Source organism: Vombatus ursinus, unplaced genomic scaffold (genome assembly GCF_900497805.2).
Source record: "Vombatus ursinus unplaced genomic scaffold, bare-nosed wombat genome assembly UNPS02014799.1, whole genome shotgun sequence".
NCBI classification, from domain to species: domain Eukaryota; kingdom Metazoa; phylum Chordata; class Mammalia; order Diprotodontia; family Vombatidae; genus Vombatus; species Vombatus ursinus.
Genome location: NW_020954577.1, coordinates 43525941 through 43542879, shown reverse-complemented (window position 1 = coordinate 43542879; position 16939 = coordinate 43525941). Strand labels below are relative to the sequence as shown.

The 16939-nt window shown below is 41.3% G+C and overlaps 1 protein-coding gene across 1 annotated transcript in view; it reads left to right on the top strand.

Moving 5' to 3' along the window:
- The window catches only part of GADL1 (glutamate decarboxylase like 1), a 166738-nt gene that overhangs the window by 139419 nt on the left and 10380 nt on the right, over nucleotides 1–16939 (top strand). The gene's annotated exons all lie outside the window — the stretch shown is intronic.

Here is a 16939-nt window from a genome sequence, read left to right as displayed (position 1 = left end):
TTTGGACTCAATGACCTCCAAAGTCCCTTTCACCTCTGGAGCTATGAGCCTGCAAGCCCCTAGAGGACCACTTGGCTAAAATTCTAGTTCTGCCATGTGACCTTGGATAATTAACTTATCCCAACTGCTAATGCCTCTCCCTGCCAAAAAAAAATTAACTGGTATTTATTTTATGTATACTTGTGTGTCGCCCCTGATGAAATGTAATCTCATTGAGGACAGAAACTATTGCATTTATTTCAATTGTGTCTCCCATGCTTAGCACAGTTTCTGGCACCGAGTCGGCATTCATTAAATGCTTATTGTTTGATTGGCAAAAAATAACAGAGTTAGACTAGATGATCCGTCAGGTTCCTTCCACCTCTAAATCTTGACTGTGGTTTTTGTTTTGTCGCAGAGCCCTAATAATTGTAACTTCCGCTGTGGTGAACCTCTCCACCACCGTTCAATAGCTCAGTGGAGTCTGTACAAACTATTCACTGAGCCCATCATTAGCGGTCTCTGGTAACCAGGCTGATGGTATGAACTGGGAATGAATTCATTTGAATTCCTCAGTGGAGGAAGTCAGCTCAGCCCCACAAGTCTGCAGTCCTGATGTGACCTGAAGCCTTGGTTCTGCTGGTAGTCTTGATGGGTGTGTAGGGAGTTGGGGCTATTTACAGAATATGACAGCATGAGTGAAAACTCATGGAGCCCCTTCCCTCCTGAGAAATCCTTCCATCATCAGAATCCCCATATTTTGATAGCCAGAATTGTTGTTACCAGGGGGAATAATACACCAAGGCATCTTTTGGATCCTCTCTCTGGAAAAATCTTCCGGAGAATGAATCCAACATTTCTTTGTTGAAAGTGATTAAAAACACCTGTCCAACTTCGAGGTGATTGGTGATGGGTGTGGGGAGAAAAAGATGGGAACAAGTAGAAGACGAGAGATTTGTAGTCTAAGTAAAGTAATAAATAGATGTTTATTCATCTTTAGCCAAAATCATGGTTGATGGTCAGCTAGATAGTGCAGTGGATGGAGTTCTGGGCCTGGAGTCAGGAGGACTCATCTTCATGAATTCAAAGCCAGCCTCAGACATTTGCTAGCTATGTGACCCTGGGCAAGTCACTTAACCCTGTTCGCCTCAGTTTCCTCATCTGTAAAATGAGCTGGAGAAGGAAATGGCAAACCTCTCCAGCGTCTTTGCCAAGAAAACCCCAAATGGGTCATGAAGAGTCAGACATGGCTGAAATGACTGAACAACATGATCCATACAAACTATACCTAAGCCTTCCTCTCATACTTTCGTTGCTTTGAATAACCAGCCAGCTCTGTATTTTTGAAAGATGTTGCCACAGTTGACTCATCTATGTCAACCTCCAGGGAGACAGAAAATTAAGGTCAAGGTTTGGCATGGAAATGGATGACACATAGACAAGGTCTGTAGGTTATACAGCCAACTGGTAAAGTCTCAGACAGTCTGATGTTTTGCTTTGTCAGGAACCCTGGGATATGACTGCCAACTTGCTCTTCTTACGAGATCTGCTTAGCTATCCAGGACGGTAGAGACAGAGAAAAATCAAGTCCCCTATAAGGGGAGCGTGATTGATGGCCTGGGCATTTAGCTCAGGCTTATCTATCATCGTGAAAAATATAAAGGGCATAAGGAGGACCCAGAGATCCTAAAGACAAGATGATTTACATGTATATTTGTTTTTATTTTTCCAATTTGAAGAACAAGGATTTTAATTTGAAGGGTGGCCAGGAGAAAAAGATACTTGTTAATTTATACACGCACACACACACGCACACAGACACACACACACACACACACACACACGAATACATATATATTAAAGACTAAAATGGTTAGTTACAACGTGGCACACCTGTAGCCATTTTATAAGACTGCAGAGTTGTTCTGCTTGGCCCCAGAGAGCAGAAATAGGAAGACTGAACGGAAGTTTCAAAGGAGCAAATTGAAATTCATTTTTAGGGAAAAACAATCTTCCTGCCTATCAGAGTAGAAAGGACTGACTTGGGAAGGAGCAGGCTCTTCTGCCTTGGATGTCTGCAGGCAGACTGGGTGGCTCCTTGTTGGAGATGCCACTGAGAAGATTCTTGGTTGGTTAATAGATGACTTTGAGAGTCTCAGTTCTGAGATTCGGAATTATGTTCTTGGTCCAGGCACTTCTATCTGGCCTCAGTTTCCTCTTCTGTCAAATGAATAGGATCACTAGCCTGATTTCCTCCCTCTCCAATCCATCCTACAAACTAGCACCAAATTCTGTTCAAAGATACTACAAAAATAAGAAAGGAAATCATGCAGCGTGACTGGTGATGCCCCTTCTGGCAGGCATTTTAAAGGTTTCCTCGAGATCCATTGTACCTGCTTTATGCAGCCCTGACCTATTTTTGCTTCATTTTCATTATCCTGAATTCATCACCTTGGGTATGCTTCAACACGTCACTGGTCACAGAGAACGATACCCATATATGTGGGCAATCGGTCAGACTCATTCTTAGGATTCCTGCCCTGATATTTTTGCTGACACCCCAATATCTACTGGCTACATAATTGACTTTAAGAGCTCAGAAAGTACAAGGATCCCAAGATTATAGAGAGGAAAATGTAAACATTGAGCAAGTTAAAGTGACAAGTCCTCACCAGAGGAATTTCTTAACAAGTTAATTCAAGAAAGAAGACTCATCATGTAAGTAGATAGGACACTGGACTTGGAGTCAAGAAGACCTGAGTTCAAATCCTGACCCTGATATTTCTGATACTTGCTACTTTGGTAAATAAGAGCTTAATTTCTCTAAGACTTAGTTTTCTCATCCACAAAATGGGATAATAAAAACCTAGTACTTACTGCATGGGGTAGTTATGAACCTTAAATGAGATAATGTTCATAAAATGCTTTGCAAACTTTACAGCCACATACATTCACAAGCATATATGCTTTATATGTATATATGTTATATATGTATATATATATATCATTTCATATGTGTGTATACATATATGTACATAGACATCTATGATTTTATCAGAGACCAAGGTCCATGCTAGACTCTGGTAGGTGAGTTTTTTGCTTGGAACCAAGCTTCCAGATCACTTTTTGGCCATTTTCAAACCATGCTATAATGCAGTAATCTCTCCCCACTCCCTACTTTCTATCATTTCCTTACATAATCTTCCCCCATTAGCCCATAAGCCCCTTGAGGGCAGGGACTATTTTGCTATCTTGTATTTGTATTCCTAGCACTTAGCACAAGGCTGAGCACTTACCAAGTATGTAATAAATAACTTCTGGAACTCCTACTATATAAAATTCCTTCCACCAATGCAGACCAGTAACTCATCTTCAACATAGTTTGGGCACTGAGGGGTTAAATGTTTTTCATGACCACATCACCAGAATGAGAAGGAGAGGCAAGACTTGCTTCAGTCAGTCAATCTGAGTCAATAGTCAGTCAGTCAATAGACATTTATTAAGCACCTCCTGTTTTCTAGGCACTGTGCTAAGCTCTAAGATTACAAAGAAATTCCGAAGAGGACTTCCCAGTCTAATGGGGGAGATAAGGTGCAAACAACTATGGACAAATGATCTCTACAGAATTAAAGATAATCATCATAGGGAAGATCCTAAAATGAAGGGGACTGGAAAAAGCTTCCTGTAAAGGTGGGCTTTAACTGGGACTTGAAGGAAGCCAGGAAATAGAGATGAGAAAGGAGAACATTCCAGTCATGGGGTGGGGAGCAGCCAGTGAAAAGGCAAGGAGTGGGGAGATGGAGTATCTTTTGCCAATGTCACTGGATTGTAGAATACATGGTATGGGGGAGGTAGATGTGAGAAGAGTGGAAAGGTAGGAGGGGGTCAGGAAATGAAGGGCTTTGAATAACAAACAGAGGATTTTATATTTGGATCCTGAAGGTACTAGGCAGTCATTATAGTTTTTGATCAGATCTGTGCTTTAGGGAGATCTATTTGATATCCGAGTGGAAGAGGGAAGACTGGAATGGGGAGAACCTTGAGGCAGAGATTGCAACCAGCAGGCTATGCAATAGTCCAAGAATTAGGTGATAAGGGCCTGAACCAGTATGGCGGCAGTGTCAGAAGAGAGAAGGGGACAAATACAAGAGATGTTACAAGGGTAAATTTGACAGGACTTGGTGACAAATTATTGGATATAGCAGGAGACGAAGATATATTTGTGTGTGTGCGTGTGTCTGTGTCTGTGTGTCTGTGTGTGTGTATACAGAGAGGGGGAGAGAGGAGAGAGAGGGGAGAAAATGAGAGAGAGACAGGGATAGAGACAGAGACAGAGACAGAAACAGAGAAAGAGCTAGATTGCAAGCCAAGGTGATTGACAGGATAATGGCACCCTTGACAGTAATAAAAAAGTGCAAAATAGGGGAGAGTTGAGGGAGGAGGGAAAGATGTTGAATTTAATTTGGGATATGTTAAGTTTAAGGTATCTAGAGGTTAATCAGAGATGTCTAATAAGCAGTTGGAGACAGGGGACTGGAGATCAAGAGAGTTGTTTGGATTGCAATTGCGATTGCATTGAGATGATAATTGAATCTATAGAAGTTGAGATCTTACCAAATGAAACAATATAGAAGGAAAAGAGAAATGGAAGGGCCCAAGATAGAACCCTAGTAGATGCCTACCATTAATGAGTGGTGACCTAGACAAAGATCCAGTAAAGGAGGCTGAGAAGGAGTAGTCAGACAACAGAAGAACCATGACAGAGTGTTGTAAAAAAAAAAACAAACAAACGAAAAACAAAACAACAACAACAACAACAACTAGAGAGAAGAGAGTATCAAGAAAGAGAGGGTAATTGACAGCATTGGGGGCTGCAGAGAAGTCAAGGATTAGGATTAAGAGAAGGTCATTAGATCTGGCAATGAAGACATCACTGGTAACTCTGGAGAGACCTGCTTCTGTTGAATGATGATGTCAGATGCCAGATTGTAGAGGGTTAAAAGAATGAGAGGAGATGGAATGGAGGTGCCTTCTGCAGATAGCTTTCTCAAATTGTTTAGCCACAAAAGGGAGGAGAGATGTGAGATGATAGCTAACAAAAACGGGTATCAAGTGATGGTCTTTTGAGGATGGGGGAGACATGGGAATGTTTGTAGGCAGTAGAAGAGTCATAGAAAGGGACAGATTGAAGAAAAGGGAGAGTGGGGATGACAGAGGTGCTAATTGCTATAGAAGATGGAATGACATGAGATCATTTGAGCATGTAGAGAGGTTTGCCTTAGCAAGGAGAAGGGCCATCTCTTCATTGCAGACAAGGTTAAAGTGGAGAGAATGACAGAAGACATCTAAGTGATCTGAGATCAGGAAGGGGAAGAAGAGAGAGCTCTCAATGAATAGGCTCATTATTTTCAATGAACTATGAGGAAAGGTCATCAGCCAAGAGGTAGAAAGGAAGAAGAGCCATGGGAGGTTTGAGGAGGGATTGAAAAGTTTGGGAAAACCACTGTAGTAAGTGGGAATAGTGAATTCATTAGGGAGTATGAAAGGATTTCCTTGCTGCAGTGAGGACCCAGTTGAGATTACATAATAGAAATTTGTCAACAAATGTTTATTAAGTACCTTCTATGTACTAAGCACCATGCTGGGGAGATAGATACAAAAGATGAAACAATCCCTATTCGCAAGGATGTACATGCTGTTGTCCCAGGTGTTCTACATTTCAAGACCATCTCTCTCTTCAGTACACTATGTTGCCTTTTCTTTATGTTGCAGAAATGTCAATTATATCAATATCATTACAAATTACAATATCATGACAAATATCATTCATTTCACTCATGGAAGTACTTTTTCCACTAACCTATGTTGCAACCTTTCTCCTGAAAATGACCTTTCATTTCCCAAGTGAGGAACCAAAGGCCGCATGGCTAATACATACCAGAGGCAGGATTTAAATCCAGTCTTCTGACACTGCTCTGAATACCCCATTATCTCCTTGCAGAGGGTCCCAGGCAGTTGCCCCAGATTGCCTCATTCTAGGTATAGTTCTGACCTTTTGTTTCTGGATGCCTCCTACCATGGCTATTAAGAAAGGGCTTTGGGGGCAGCTAGGTGGCACAATGGCTAGAGCACCAGCCCTGGAGTTAGGAGGACCTAAGTCCAAATCTGGTCTCAGACACTTGACCCTTACCAGCTGTGCGACACTGGTCAAGTTACTTAACCTTTATTGCCTCAAAAAAAAGAGCCTTTCTACTACTGTTTGTTGCCCCACTAATGAAGAAAATATTCCCAAATACCTTCATAATCGCCTTAGGAGACTGCCTACCACATAACAGCTAGGACTGGACGTGCTTCCCTCAGATCATCCAGCCACACAGTGAAAAGTCTCAGTGAACTGTCATCATTTTGACATTGGAAAAAGCAGGAGAAATAAAAAGAAGGGGTGGAAAAGGATGGTGGAATAGGGTAAGCCCTGTGCAGGAGGCCTAGGGAAGTAATTTAAAATGTTAAATGAGGTAGAAAATTTATTTGAAAAATAAATATTTTCTTCCTGGTGGCATTGAGATTTATGTAATATCCTGAGTTTTAATTATCTGAACTATAATAATTACGACCTGCGTGATACAGATGGAGAGAATTGGCAACCATGCTCATAAATACACTTGACCCTAATCGCTGAGGCTTGAGTAGATGTACTAATACATGGAACAACATCTGCTGGAGCCTAATATCAAGACTCATCGCCCTTTGAGGTCAAACTTGACCTCTCACTCTGAATTCAATAAATCGTGAAATTGACCTCCCCTTAAGTCAGGGACTGTTTTGCGTAACACATAACATGAGAACTGTGTTCTATCAACGTCAAGCAGAGCAGATGGGAACATCAACCAGATAGGAATTTGTTTAGGGAGGTTGATGGTGAGCACTGGCCATTCAAATCTCTCCCAAAGTATTTGCATAGATTTTTATTTAAAAACCAGGTCAACATATTTCGTAGTTGAGGAAGAGATGTGGACAAGGGAAGGACAGAAGGACAAAGTGGAAGATGCTAACGGGTCGTCATTTGGGAGAGAATACCCCCATCAGCGAGATCACAGATTTACTGGTGTTGCCTTGGATACCATCCTCTGAGTCTAGTTCATGGAAGACTAGTTATAGTTGAATTCACAACCGTTCCTTGAGTTTGGCTCTATTCCCTAGGTTCATCCAAAGTGGGGACGACCGAAGCTGAAGATTTGAGTCCAAATCAGACCTGAAGAACCCTTGAAGAAGGAATCAGAGAGGGTCATTAGGGATAGTACCCACCTATCTTCCCTCCGAGTTCTGTTTTGCTATGCCACCATTTTGGATGACTGTGACTCAGGAGTTTTTGACTGATGGGTATTATTAGGGAAATGAGATTTTATTAAAAGCTTTCACTCCACTACCCCTTTTCTATTCCACTTTCCTCTTTTTTTTTTTAATATTGTCAGTCTCAATACTGCCTCCCCTCTCCATAGAGTATTTGCTCAAAACAAAGACATACATTTAAGCAAAACAAAATGATATGTCTAATACCAAGTGGCTCATTTCTTACCTGTATTCCACCACCCATCTCCCAAGAACAAAAAGATATAGGTCATCATCGGTTCTCTAGTCATTGCATTCATCCAAGTTGTGATGCCTTTTTGGGTGGCTTTCCACTAACTTATTGTAATCATTGGCATTCACCTGGGTATAGACACTGTTTGTCACAGGGTGCATTGTTCTCTTGGCTCTGCTTACTTTGTTCTGCACTAGTTTATTGAAGACTTCACAAGTTCATCAACATTCTTCATAACCACTTTTACTTGTAGCATACTAATTACATTACATTCATATAGCAGAATTTGTTCAACCATTCCTGGGTCTACAGACTCGCTGGAGTTTTAGGTTTTTGCTACTACACATGCAAAAAAAAATTCTGTTGTAAATATTTTGGTATATATGGGACTTTCCCCCTATCTTTGATCTCCTTGAGGGTAAATGCCCAGTAGTGGTATTGCTAGGTTTAGGGATATGAACAGTTGAGTCTCATTTCTGACATAGGTCCAAATTGTTTTCCAGAATGGTTGGATCAACTCACCGCTCCACCATCAGTACTAATATGTTCATCTTCCCACAGCCCCTCCAGTATTGACTATTTCCATATTTATTTTCATCTTTGCCTGTGTCAGAGGGTGGGAGGTGAAACCTAAAGTTGTTTCATTTGAAAATGTCTAATCATTATTAATTTAGGGCACTTTATATGGTTGTTTGCCATTTGCATCTCAGCTTCCAAAAATTGTTTGTTGTTACCCTTTGACCAGGTATCTATTGGTTTGACTTTCTTTTTTACACCTACATTAAAACGTAACCAAACTTCTTATCTTCCTTCTGCATCCTCACATAGTTCTTTTCATGGCAAGACATACAAGGTATGCGAGAGAGTTGACAGCAAGTCCCACAGATAAGTTAAAAGGAGGTCAAGTAGATTGTTTTGATCTCACATCTATCAGTAGGTACCTACCATGCTAAGGCACCGGGTTACTGAAAATCACCATCTTCCCCATGCTGCAGAGCATGATGGGAAGTAAAGCCTGATTGTGATGATAAAGTCCAGTTCCTTTTTAGAGAAAAAGAAGGCTTTGTGAAATATAACATGAAAGGTCCCTATATAAAGGTGGATATTTCTGACTATTCCACTTGGAGATCAGTGAAGTCTAACAGGATATTATAGGTGATTTTTCCAAGCTGGGTTAGAACTCTTTTTAGAGATGAAGAGATTGTTTCAGGAAGCCATGGGGTAATCCACTCACACAGGTTGAAAACTTTATTTACGTGGCTTTCCAGGCTCTGAAAAATTATTTCAAAGAGGCATCAACTTGCCCAGGGTAGCATATGGCACTAACTCCCGGCCATGCTTTTCTTCCCATGTGTCACAAAAACAGAGGTGGTTTCAGAAACTCAATGAGATCGGTGCTGCAAAGGTTTTCAAAAATGACTTCACTGATATGTTGGATCCAGTTTTGAACCAATGGTCCAAGAAATATGTTCCAGATCATCCATGTACAGGACAAGTTTGGAAAAATGGTTCAATATCTAAAGCTTCTCAAAATTGATATTGGAACCTAAACTTTACATTGACTGACTTGGGCCCTGAGATGTCTGGTGCCTCTCAGAGGTTTTCCCAGACCCAGAGGCATCCCTGCTCTTTCCTTCTCCTTCAGCCCCTCCATTCAATCAGTTCCCAAGTCCTGCTGATCTACTGAATCACCCCCAAAATATTGATCTCTTAAACATCTCCTTCAAAGCAACTCATCTATAGAATCAAGAACATCTTGAGTATTTAGGAAATATGGGAGAGAAATGGTAATTTTGCTATTTGAAGGGAAATCAAGTCAATTCAGACAAATTTTGATGGGCATAGACCATCTCACATCCATTCCCTTCTATGTACTCATGAATCTGCTACCCTTCTTCAAATAAAGGTAAAAGCGTTGTTCCTTCCCTCGAGGAGCATACTATATTCTAATAATGAGAGAGACAATATGTAAACAACAATAACAATGACATAATAGGCATGTAGGTGGTACAGTACAATTTTGGACTTGGCATCAGGAAGACCAAAGTTGAAATCTAGTCTCAAATACTTAGTAGTGAGTCACTTAACCTCTGTTTGCCTCAGTTTACTTATTTATAGAAGGAGAACAGTAATAGCACCTACCACACAGGGTTTTGTGAGAATCAAAGAAGATAACACGTGTAACATGCTTTGCGTATGCTATGTGCATGCTATTGTTTTGAAATAACTATGTACATATGAGATTTATGCAGGAGTAGATAGAAGCTCGTCTCAGAGGGAAGGCATGGAGAGTAGGGGAAGGTTGTGATGGAGCAGGAAAGATCCTGATCCCCATCTCTACCCTCCCTAATCCATACTTTACACAACTACCAAATTAACATTTAGGAATATTAATTATTTTATATAATATTTGTGTTATAATAATATTAACTAATTCTGACCACATCATTCCTCTACTCAAAAATCTCCACTGACTCCCAGTTGAATAACTCAGGCTAGCATTCAGAGTTCTCCATATCGATCTTTCGAGATATATTTTGTATTAGACCTTTTTATGAATCCTAATTTCAAACCAGACCCACCTATTTGCTATTCCCTGAATTAAATAGGTGCCATCTCTAGTGTTCTCCATGCCCGGAGTGTTCTGCCTCCTCTCCTTTACCTGATTCTAATTCTAAAATGTTCACTACTTTCTCTGCTCACTCCCCTCAATCACTAAAGTTCTTTGTCTTCTGAAATTGCTCTGTGTTTATTTATTTGTATGCAGCAGAATGTTAGCTCCCGGAGGCTAAAGGCTATTGTTTCACCTCATGCTTGCATTACCTAACACCTCACATGCAGAAGGCGCCATTTAAATGTTTGTTGTATTTCAAGTTTATAGGTGTCCCACAGGTAAGTTAATTTCAGAAATATTGAACCCCACATTCACCAAGTTCCCTTCTAATCCATTAGACTTTAAACTCCTCGAGAGCAGGGACGATTTTTTGCCTTTCTTTGTATCCCCATCGCTGAACAGAGTGCCTGGCCCATAGTAGGCACTTAAAATGTGGCTACTAATTTTTTCTGAGCCTCTGGACTTGTTAAGAGCCCCTCCTCTCTCTTGTTTTGGGCAGCCATTGGGAAAAATGCATCTCTCCTTATTCCAGAGACAGAACTGGTAACTTCCCCATCTCCTAATATCCATCTGAGGATTAAGTTTTGCTTTATTGAGTGTGTAAAGCTTTTATTGTGTCCGTACGCAAGCTAAAGCTTTTGGTTCAGTTTGGCTTGTTTTTACGAGTGCTCGTTTCTGCTGCCTTGGATATATGGCCAACATAATTTAGTTTATTGGGATGGCTATCATTTGTTTCTACACTGTAAACTCTCAATGTGATGCTGAATGTTGGGAAGGCTTTGGAGGATTCCAAATTGTTTAAACCATCTCCCCATGCATTGGCATTGGCCAAGGAAGTTATTTTCCATTCTAGGATTCTTTTAATTTATATGCATCTCATTTTCAGAAGTACTCCAAGGAGACTAGGTATAAATCTCCATCTTGAGAAAGCTGTGGCTTCTCACAGCTTTCCACATTTCCCATGTCCTCTGGACCACAAATGATTCCACAGCTTCATGTGATTTCATGGGTTACAGACGAGCAATTTTCCTGAGACTTGTTAACATACTCCTCTTGTCAAAATCCTGAGAGAGAAAGGAAAAAAAAAAAAGCTTAGGAGAAATGAATGATGAGCCCAGCTCTGGGTGAGAGAAGAGCCTGCCTGTAATGGAGAGAAGGGGGACTCACAAGTCAATTCTTATTCTGGAGCATTAAATGGGGAAAAGATTATTGTTTTCCAAAGATGTTTTCCATTCAATGTGGTGAGTGGACTAGTCCCTCCTATTATTAAAACCCTTTTTGCTGAAGTTACTAGCGACTTCCAGGAAAGTCACTTGTCTGTCATCGGCACAAACTAGATATGAAAAGTCTATGGATCTATATTTTTAAAGGAGGGAAAAACTCATTCACACTGCCTGCCTGACTCTCTCTACTGATTTAAATCTAGTAAATATGAACAAAGACTCATTTTTGCACTATGGTCTGGGCTGTGAACATATAGCAGGGACCAACTGTGGACATTACACTCAGTCTGCCAATGGCATAAAAGTCGTTGAGAGTAGAGAATGATTCCAAATGTCTGAAAGTGGATTTCTTTTTCTTTTTGTTTTTTTTTTAAGCAGTTGGAGTTAAGTGACTTGCCCAGGGTCACACAACTAGTAAGTGTCAAGTGTTTGGTCTGATACCAGATTTGAACTCAGGTCCTCCTGACTTCAGGGCCGGTGCTCTATCCACTGCACTACCTAACTGCCCCTGGATTTCTTTTTCTGTATTTTCAAGCCATTTTTAAAAATGTAGGATTGCTTTCTGAAGGTCTTCTGCCTTCCATCCATCACCTACTTCTGAATAGATTATTGGAAGATAAGAAATTTAAGATGAATTTTTTCAGCAGTTCTTTCTTGGTTGAAATTGGTTCTTTTATTTAATAAACAGGATACTCTCACTTTGTTGGTTTTGAAAAATAAAGGAACTTGGAAGAGAATTAGTAAATAACCATACTATCTGGAATTAACACCCTTGTTTTAAAGCCCTTCTTAACCTGGCCCCAACCTATCTTTCTGTTTGTTTATGTATTCCTGGCACTCTGGGACCAGGCAGACTGGCTTTACTCTCTTTCTCACAAATGGCACCCTATCTCTTAGCCTTTGTACAATCTCCCATGATTGGAATGCACTCCCTCTTACCTTTGTCTCAGAGAATCCCTCTCTTCCTTCAAAGTATAGATCAGAAACCACTTTGCACCTGAAGTCTTTCCTGATTAACCCCAATTGCTTGACCCCCCTCTCTCTAGCTACCTTGTAGGCACAGTTAGGTGGTACAGTGGAGGACTGGAGTCTGGAAGATCTGAACTCAAATTTGGTCTTACTAGCTGTGTAATCCTGGGCAAGTCACTTAACCCCTAGTTGCCTCAGTTTCCTCATCTATAAAATGGGGATAATAATAACACCTACCTCCCAAGGCAGTTGTACGAATAAAATGAAATCATATTTGTAATGTGCTTAGCACAATATCTGGCACACAACAGGTGCTATATAAATGTTAGTTATTATTATTTGCATTTATTCCATATATTTTCTTCTGTGTATATATTTTTATATGAATTTATCTCATCCATTAAAATGTAAATTACTTCAGAATAGGAATTCTTCCTTTTTTTGTCTTTGTATAACTAGGCTAAATTTGTATAACTCAGTCCATAATAGAGACTTAATAAATGCTTCTTGGTTAATTGGTTGATTGATAGCACAGTATAATGGAAAGAAAGTTGGCCTCAGAGTCAGGGAAAATTGGGTTCAAATCCTGCCTCAGACACATCCTAGCCATATGTACCTGGATAAATCAGTGAGTTGACAAGTATTTATTATGTGCCAGGCCCTGTGCTAAGTGAGGATCCAAAGAAAAATATAAACAATTCCCTCCCTCAAGGAGCTTACATTCTAATAGAGACAACAACATGCAAACTATGTACTGTGTGACTCTGAGCTAGTCACTTACCTTCAGGGCCCTGGGCAACTCTAAGATCTAAGTCACAGAAGGAATTTCCACACCAGGACTTTCCCCAAACTGATAAAATCACAAGTCCTGACATCCTCTTCTTCCTCTCCATCATCCTCACTAACAGTTATACACATGGTCTTCCCTGATCTTTGAAATGACACTATGAAGCCATTTCCTTCTCCAGCTCATTTTACAGATGAGGAAACTGGGGCAAACAGGGTTAAGTGACTTGCCCAGGGTCACACAGTTAGTAAGTGCCTGAGGTCAGATTTGAGCTCATGAAGATAAATTCTCCTGACTTCAGACCTGGCACTCTATCCACTCTATCCACTGTGCCACCTAGCTGCCCATGAGGCAGATACCAACAACTATTATGCCCATTTTCACCATGAGAAAACTTAGCCTCGTGTCTCATCTGTAAGTCATATGGCCAATAATACACATCAAAGACAGAATTTGAAGCCATCTTACTGACTCCAGTCTTGTACGCTATACCATGATGCCTTTCTAGAATCACTGTAGAAGGGACACATCCATGACATGTATAGCATGTAAAATTTTTAGGGGAAAAAAATTTAAAGTTCTACCTTCCAGTGTTCTCTTGCAGCTATTTAAGGGAGGTGAGGAGTTGGAAGGGGGCTGTAACATTAGGAATATCAGTCAAGCATCGGCCCTGGGGGCGGCAGAAACCTTACCTTTGACACTTACTATGTGTCCATGGGCAAGTAATCTAACTTCTCTGGGTCTTGATTTCCCTAGCTGTAAAATGGGGTTAATAATACCTGTACTATGTCAGCAGTCAGTCAGCAACTCTCTATTAAGCCCTGAAAGTCTCTCTCTCACACAAGGCTGCCACTTGCTTTATTGAGTGGCCCTGAGGATTCAGTGAGAAGATCATGAACGCAAAAGATTTTATAAACCTTAAACCTGATGGAAATATCAGCTGTCAGACACATTTTAGGGAGAGGATAGAAAGTTCTTGGTGAGGAATACATGGCTAGGAGGGTTTGCCATCCCTGTGCCTCATTATCAGAGCCTGAAAAAAATGAATGTGAACCAGGGAAGAGGCCTTGTGGGCAAAGCACTCCCCCTCCCAGAGAAAGAAAAACCTCAAGTGTTTTCTATGTAAGCTTAAATGGATGATGTACTACATTGGCCGTCAAGTCACTTATGCTCTCTGGGCCTCAGTTTCTTTACCTGTAAAATGGGTGAGTTGGGTAGCTGACCTCTAAGGCCCCTGTCAGTCCTGAGTCCTATGGGCCTTTGGACCAAGCCCCTAAGAATGATTTCTCACATGCCAGACAACATGCTGACCAGTACAAATAGAAACCTAAAATGTTAAGATACTGAAAGAAAACCTGGAGGATGAATGTTATATCCAACCCCCTCATTTTACAGTTAAAGAAACTCGGGGGGGGGGGTATGTAAATGGGACTTATCCAAGGTCACACAGCTAATTTGATGCATGACCAATAATAATAAAATTATTCAATCACTAACATTTATTAAGTGCCTATTATGTGCCAAGCACTGTGCTAAATATTGGAAATACAAAAAGAGGCAAATCATAGTCCCTGCCCTCAAGGAGTTTACAATCCAGTGGGTGAGATAACATGCAAATACGTAATAGACAAAGCAAGCTTTACACAGCACATATAGGAAATAATTAACAGAGAGGAGGCACAGGAAGGAAGAGGGGTTGGGGAAGGCTTCCTGCAGAAGGTGGGGTTTTAACTGGGACTTAAGGGAGGTCGGAGGTTGGAGTGCAGGAGGGAGAGCACTCCAGGCATGGGGAACTGCCAGAGAAAATGCCCAGAGTGGAGCTATGAGCAGCAGAGGGAGAATTCGTTTTTCACTTGAGGCAAATGACTAAGAGTTTGGAGTTTGGGGTGGGGGGAGAAGGGGGCAACACTTCTAAGCTGCTGAAGAGGGAAGAAGCATAATGCAGGATAAGTGTGCAGGGGGCATAAAGAGGCTAAGGAAAAAGTATGCCTTCAGGTGATGCTCTACATTCCCCACCCATGGGCAAAGTGCCAATGGCCTCGCCCTAGTTACAGCTCTGTAAACTGAGTCTCTTTTTTCCTAATCTAGCTCACCCAACCCCACTATGAAGTGAGGCCCGCATCAGTGAGTTTGATTTGTTTCCACTTTCTATCACCTTGGACTTCCTTGGCACAGAAAGGCTATAAATACAAATGTCCTTTCTTTTCTTTTTTTAAAGGAAAGGAAAGGAAACTTAAGAAGGCAGTAAATAGGAAAAAAAAAAGACATTTCACTCTGAGCGCTAGCTCTAACCCTTCTCCACAGTGAACGTTTCAGGCCTTTTAAATCACATGCGGAGCTTTTAGATGTAGTGCTGGACAATAATTGCTGTGGGAAGGTTGGCTCGTAGAATGCCTGGCTAAGGGGTAACAGGACTCAGGAGGCAGTGGAGGGGAGAGCTGGAGGCAGTTAAGACCAATGACTGCTTGCACTAATGTACTGATCAAACAAAGGCGCTGGGTGGCGCCATAGCACACAATGCGCAGGGCCTGGAGTCAGGAAGACTCATCTTCCTGAGTTCAAATCTGACCTCAGACACTTACTAGTTGTATGACCCCGGGCAAGTCACATTACCCTGTTTGCCTCAGTTTCTTCATCTGCGAAATGAGCTGGGGAAGGAAATGGCAAAGCAGTCCAGTACCTTGGCCAAGAAAACCCCAAATGAGGTCATAAGTAATTGGACATGACTAAACAGCAACTTTGGTTAATCCCAATTAGAAATGTAGTCGTTTGAATGACGTCCACTTTAGAAGGTAAAAGAGGCAGCCTGTGGTGGAGTTACAAAGAGACTGAACCTGTAGTTAGGAGACTTGCCCAGGGTCACCCCAAAAGTAGGACTTGAGCCCCAAGTTGTTGCGACTCCGCCTGGCACTCTACTTACTAAGCCACACTGTGTCTCTACATCCATGGTTGTTGATTGTGGTGGTGTTGTTATGGCAACTCGGAGGGCTTGGAGAGAAGACAGAGAAATGGAATTATATTCCATAAGGCTCGAAACTTGAAAGGAAATAAACAAACAGACCTCTGCTGGTGAAACAGAAACGGAGAGACATGTTCCTTTCACCTCCGGACGTTCTAGTGGCTCTGAGATGTGTCCAAGGGGCTCTGCGCCCCCTGCTGAGGGTCTTTACTGCATAGCTCATGGGCAGGGGCAGCACAAGAGGCAGAAGCAGGACAAAAATTCATTAGTGGTTTAGGGATGTGGGCCCAGAACAGAGTCTAGACAAAAGCAAAATCTGTTTGGGTTTTCTGACAGGGTGTTGGCTGCAGGAACAGTAGCAACTTCAAGAGTGCAAACACTGGCCATTTTGATGGCCCAGTTTGGGCAGACAGCTGACAAATCACTCAGGCCTGGTTTGGGTTCCTAAAAGGAAAAGCATGTATGTCTCCCTCCTTCCTTCCCTCCCTCCCTCCCCTCCTCTCTCTCTCTCTCTCTCTCTCTCTCTCCTTTCTCTCACTGTCCCTCCCTCTCATTCTCTATTTCTTTTTTTAAATAATATTTTATTTCCCCCAATTACCTGTAAAAACAATTTTTAACATTCATTGTTTTTTTTTAAAGTTTTTAGTTCCAAATTCTATCCCTACCTCCTTTCCCACCCCTTCCCTGAGATGATAATCAGATATAGGTTATACATGCGCAATCATGTGAAACATTTCCAAATCAGTCATTTTGTGCAAGAAAACTCAAACAAAAATGAAAGAAAGGAAGAGAGAAAGAAAGAAAGAAAGAGAGAAAGAGAGAAAGA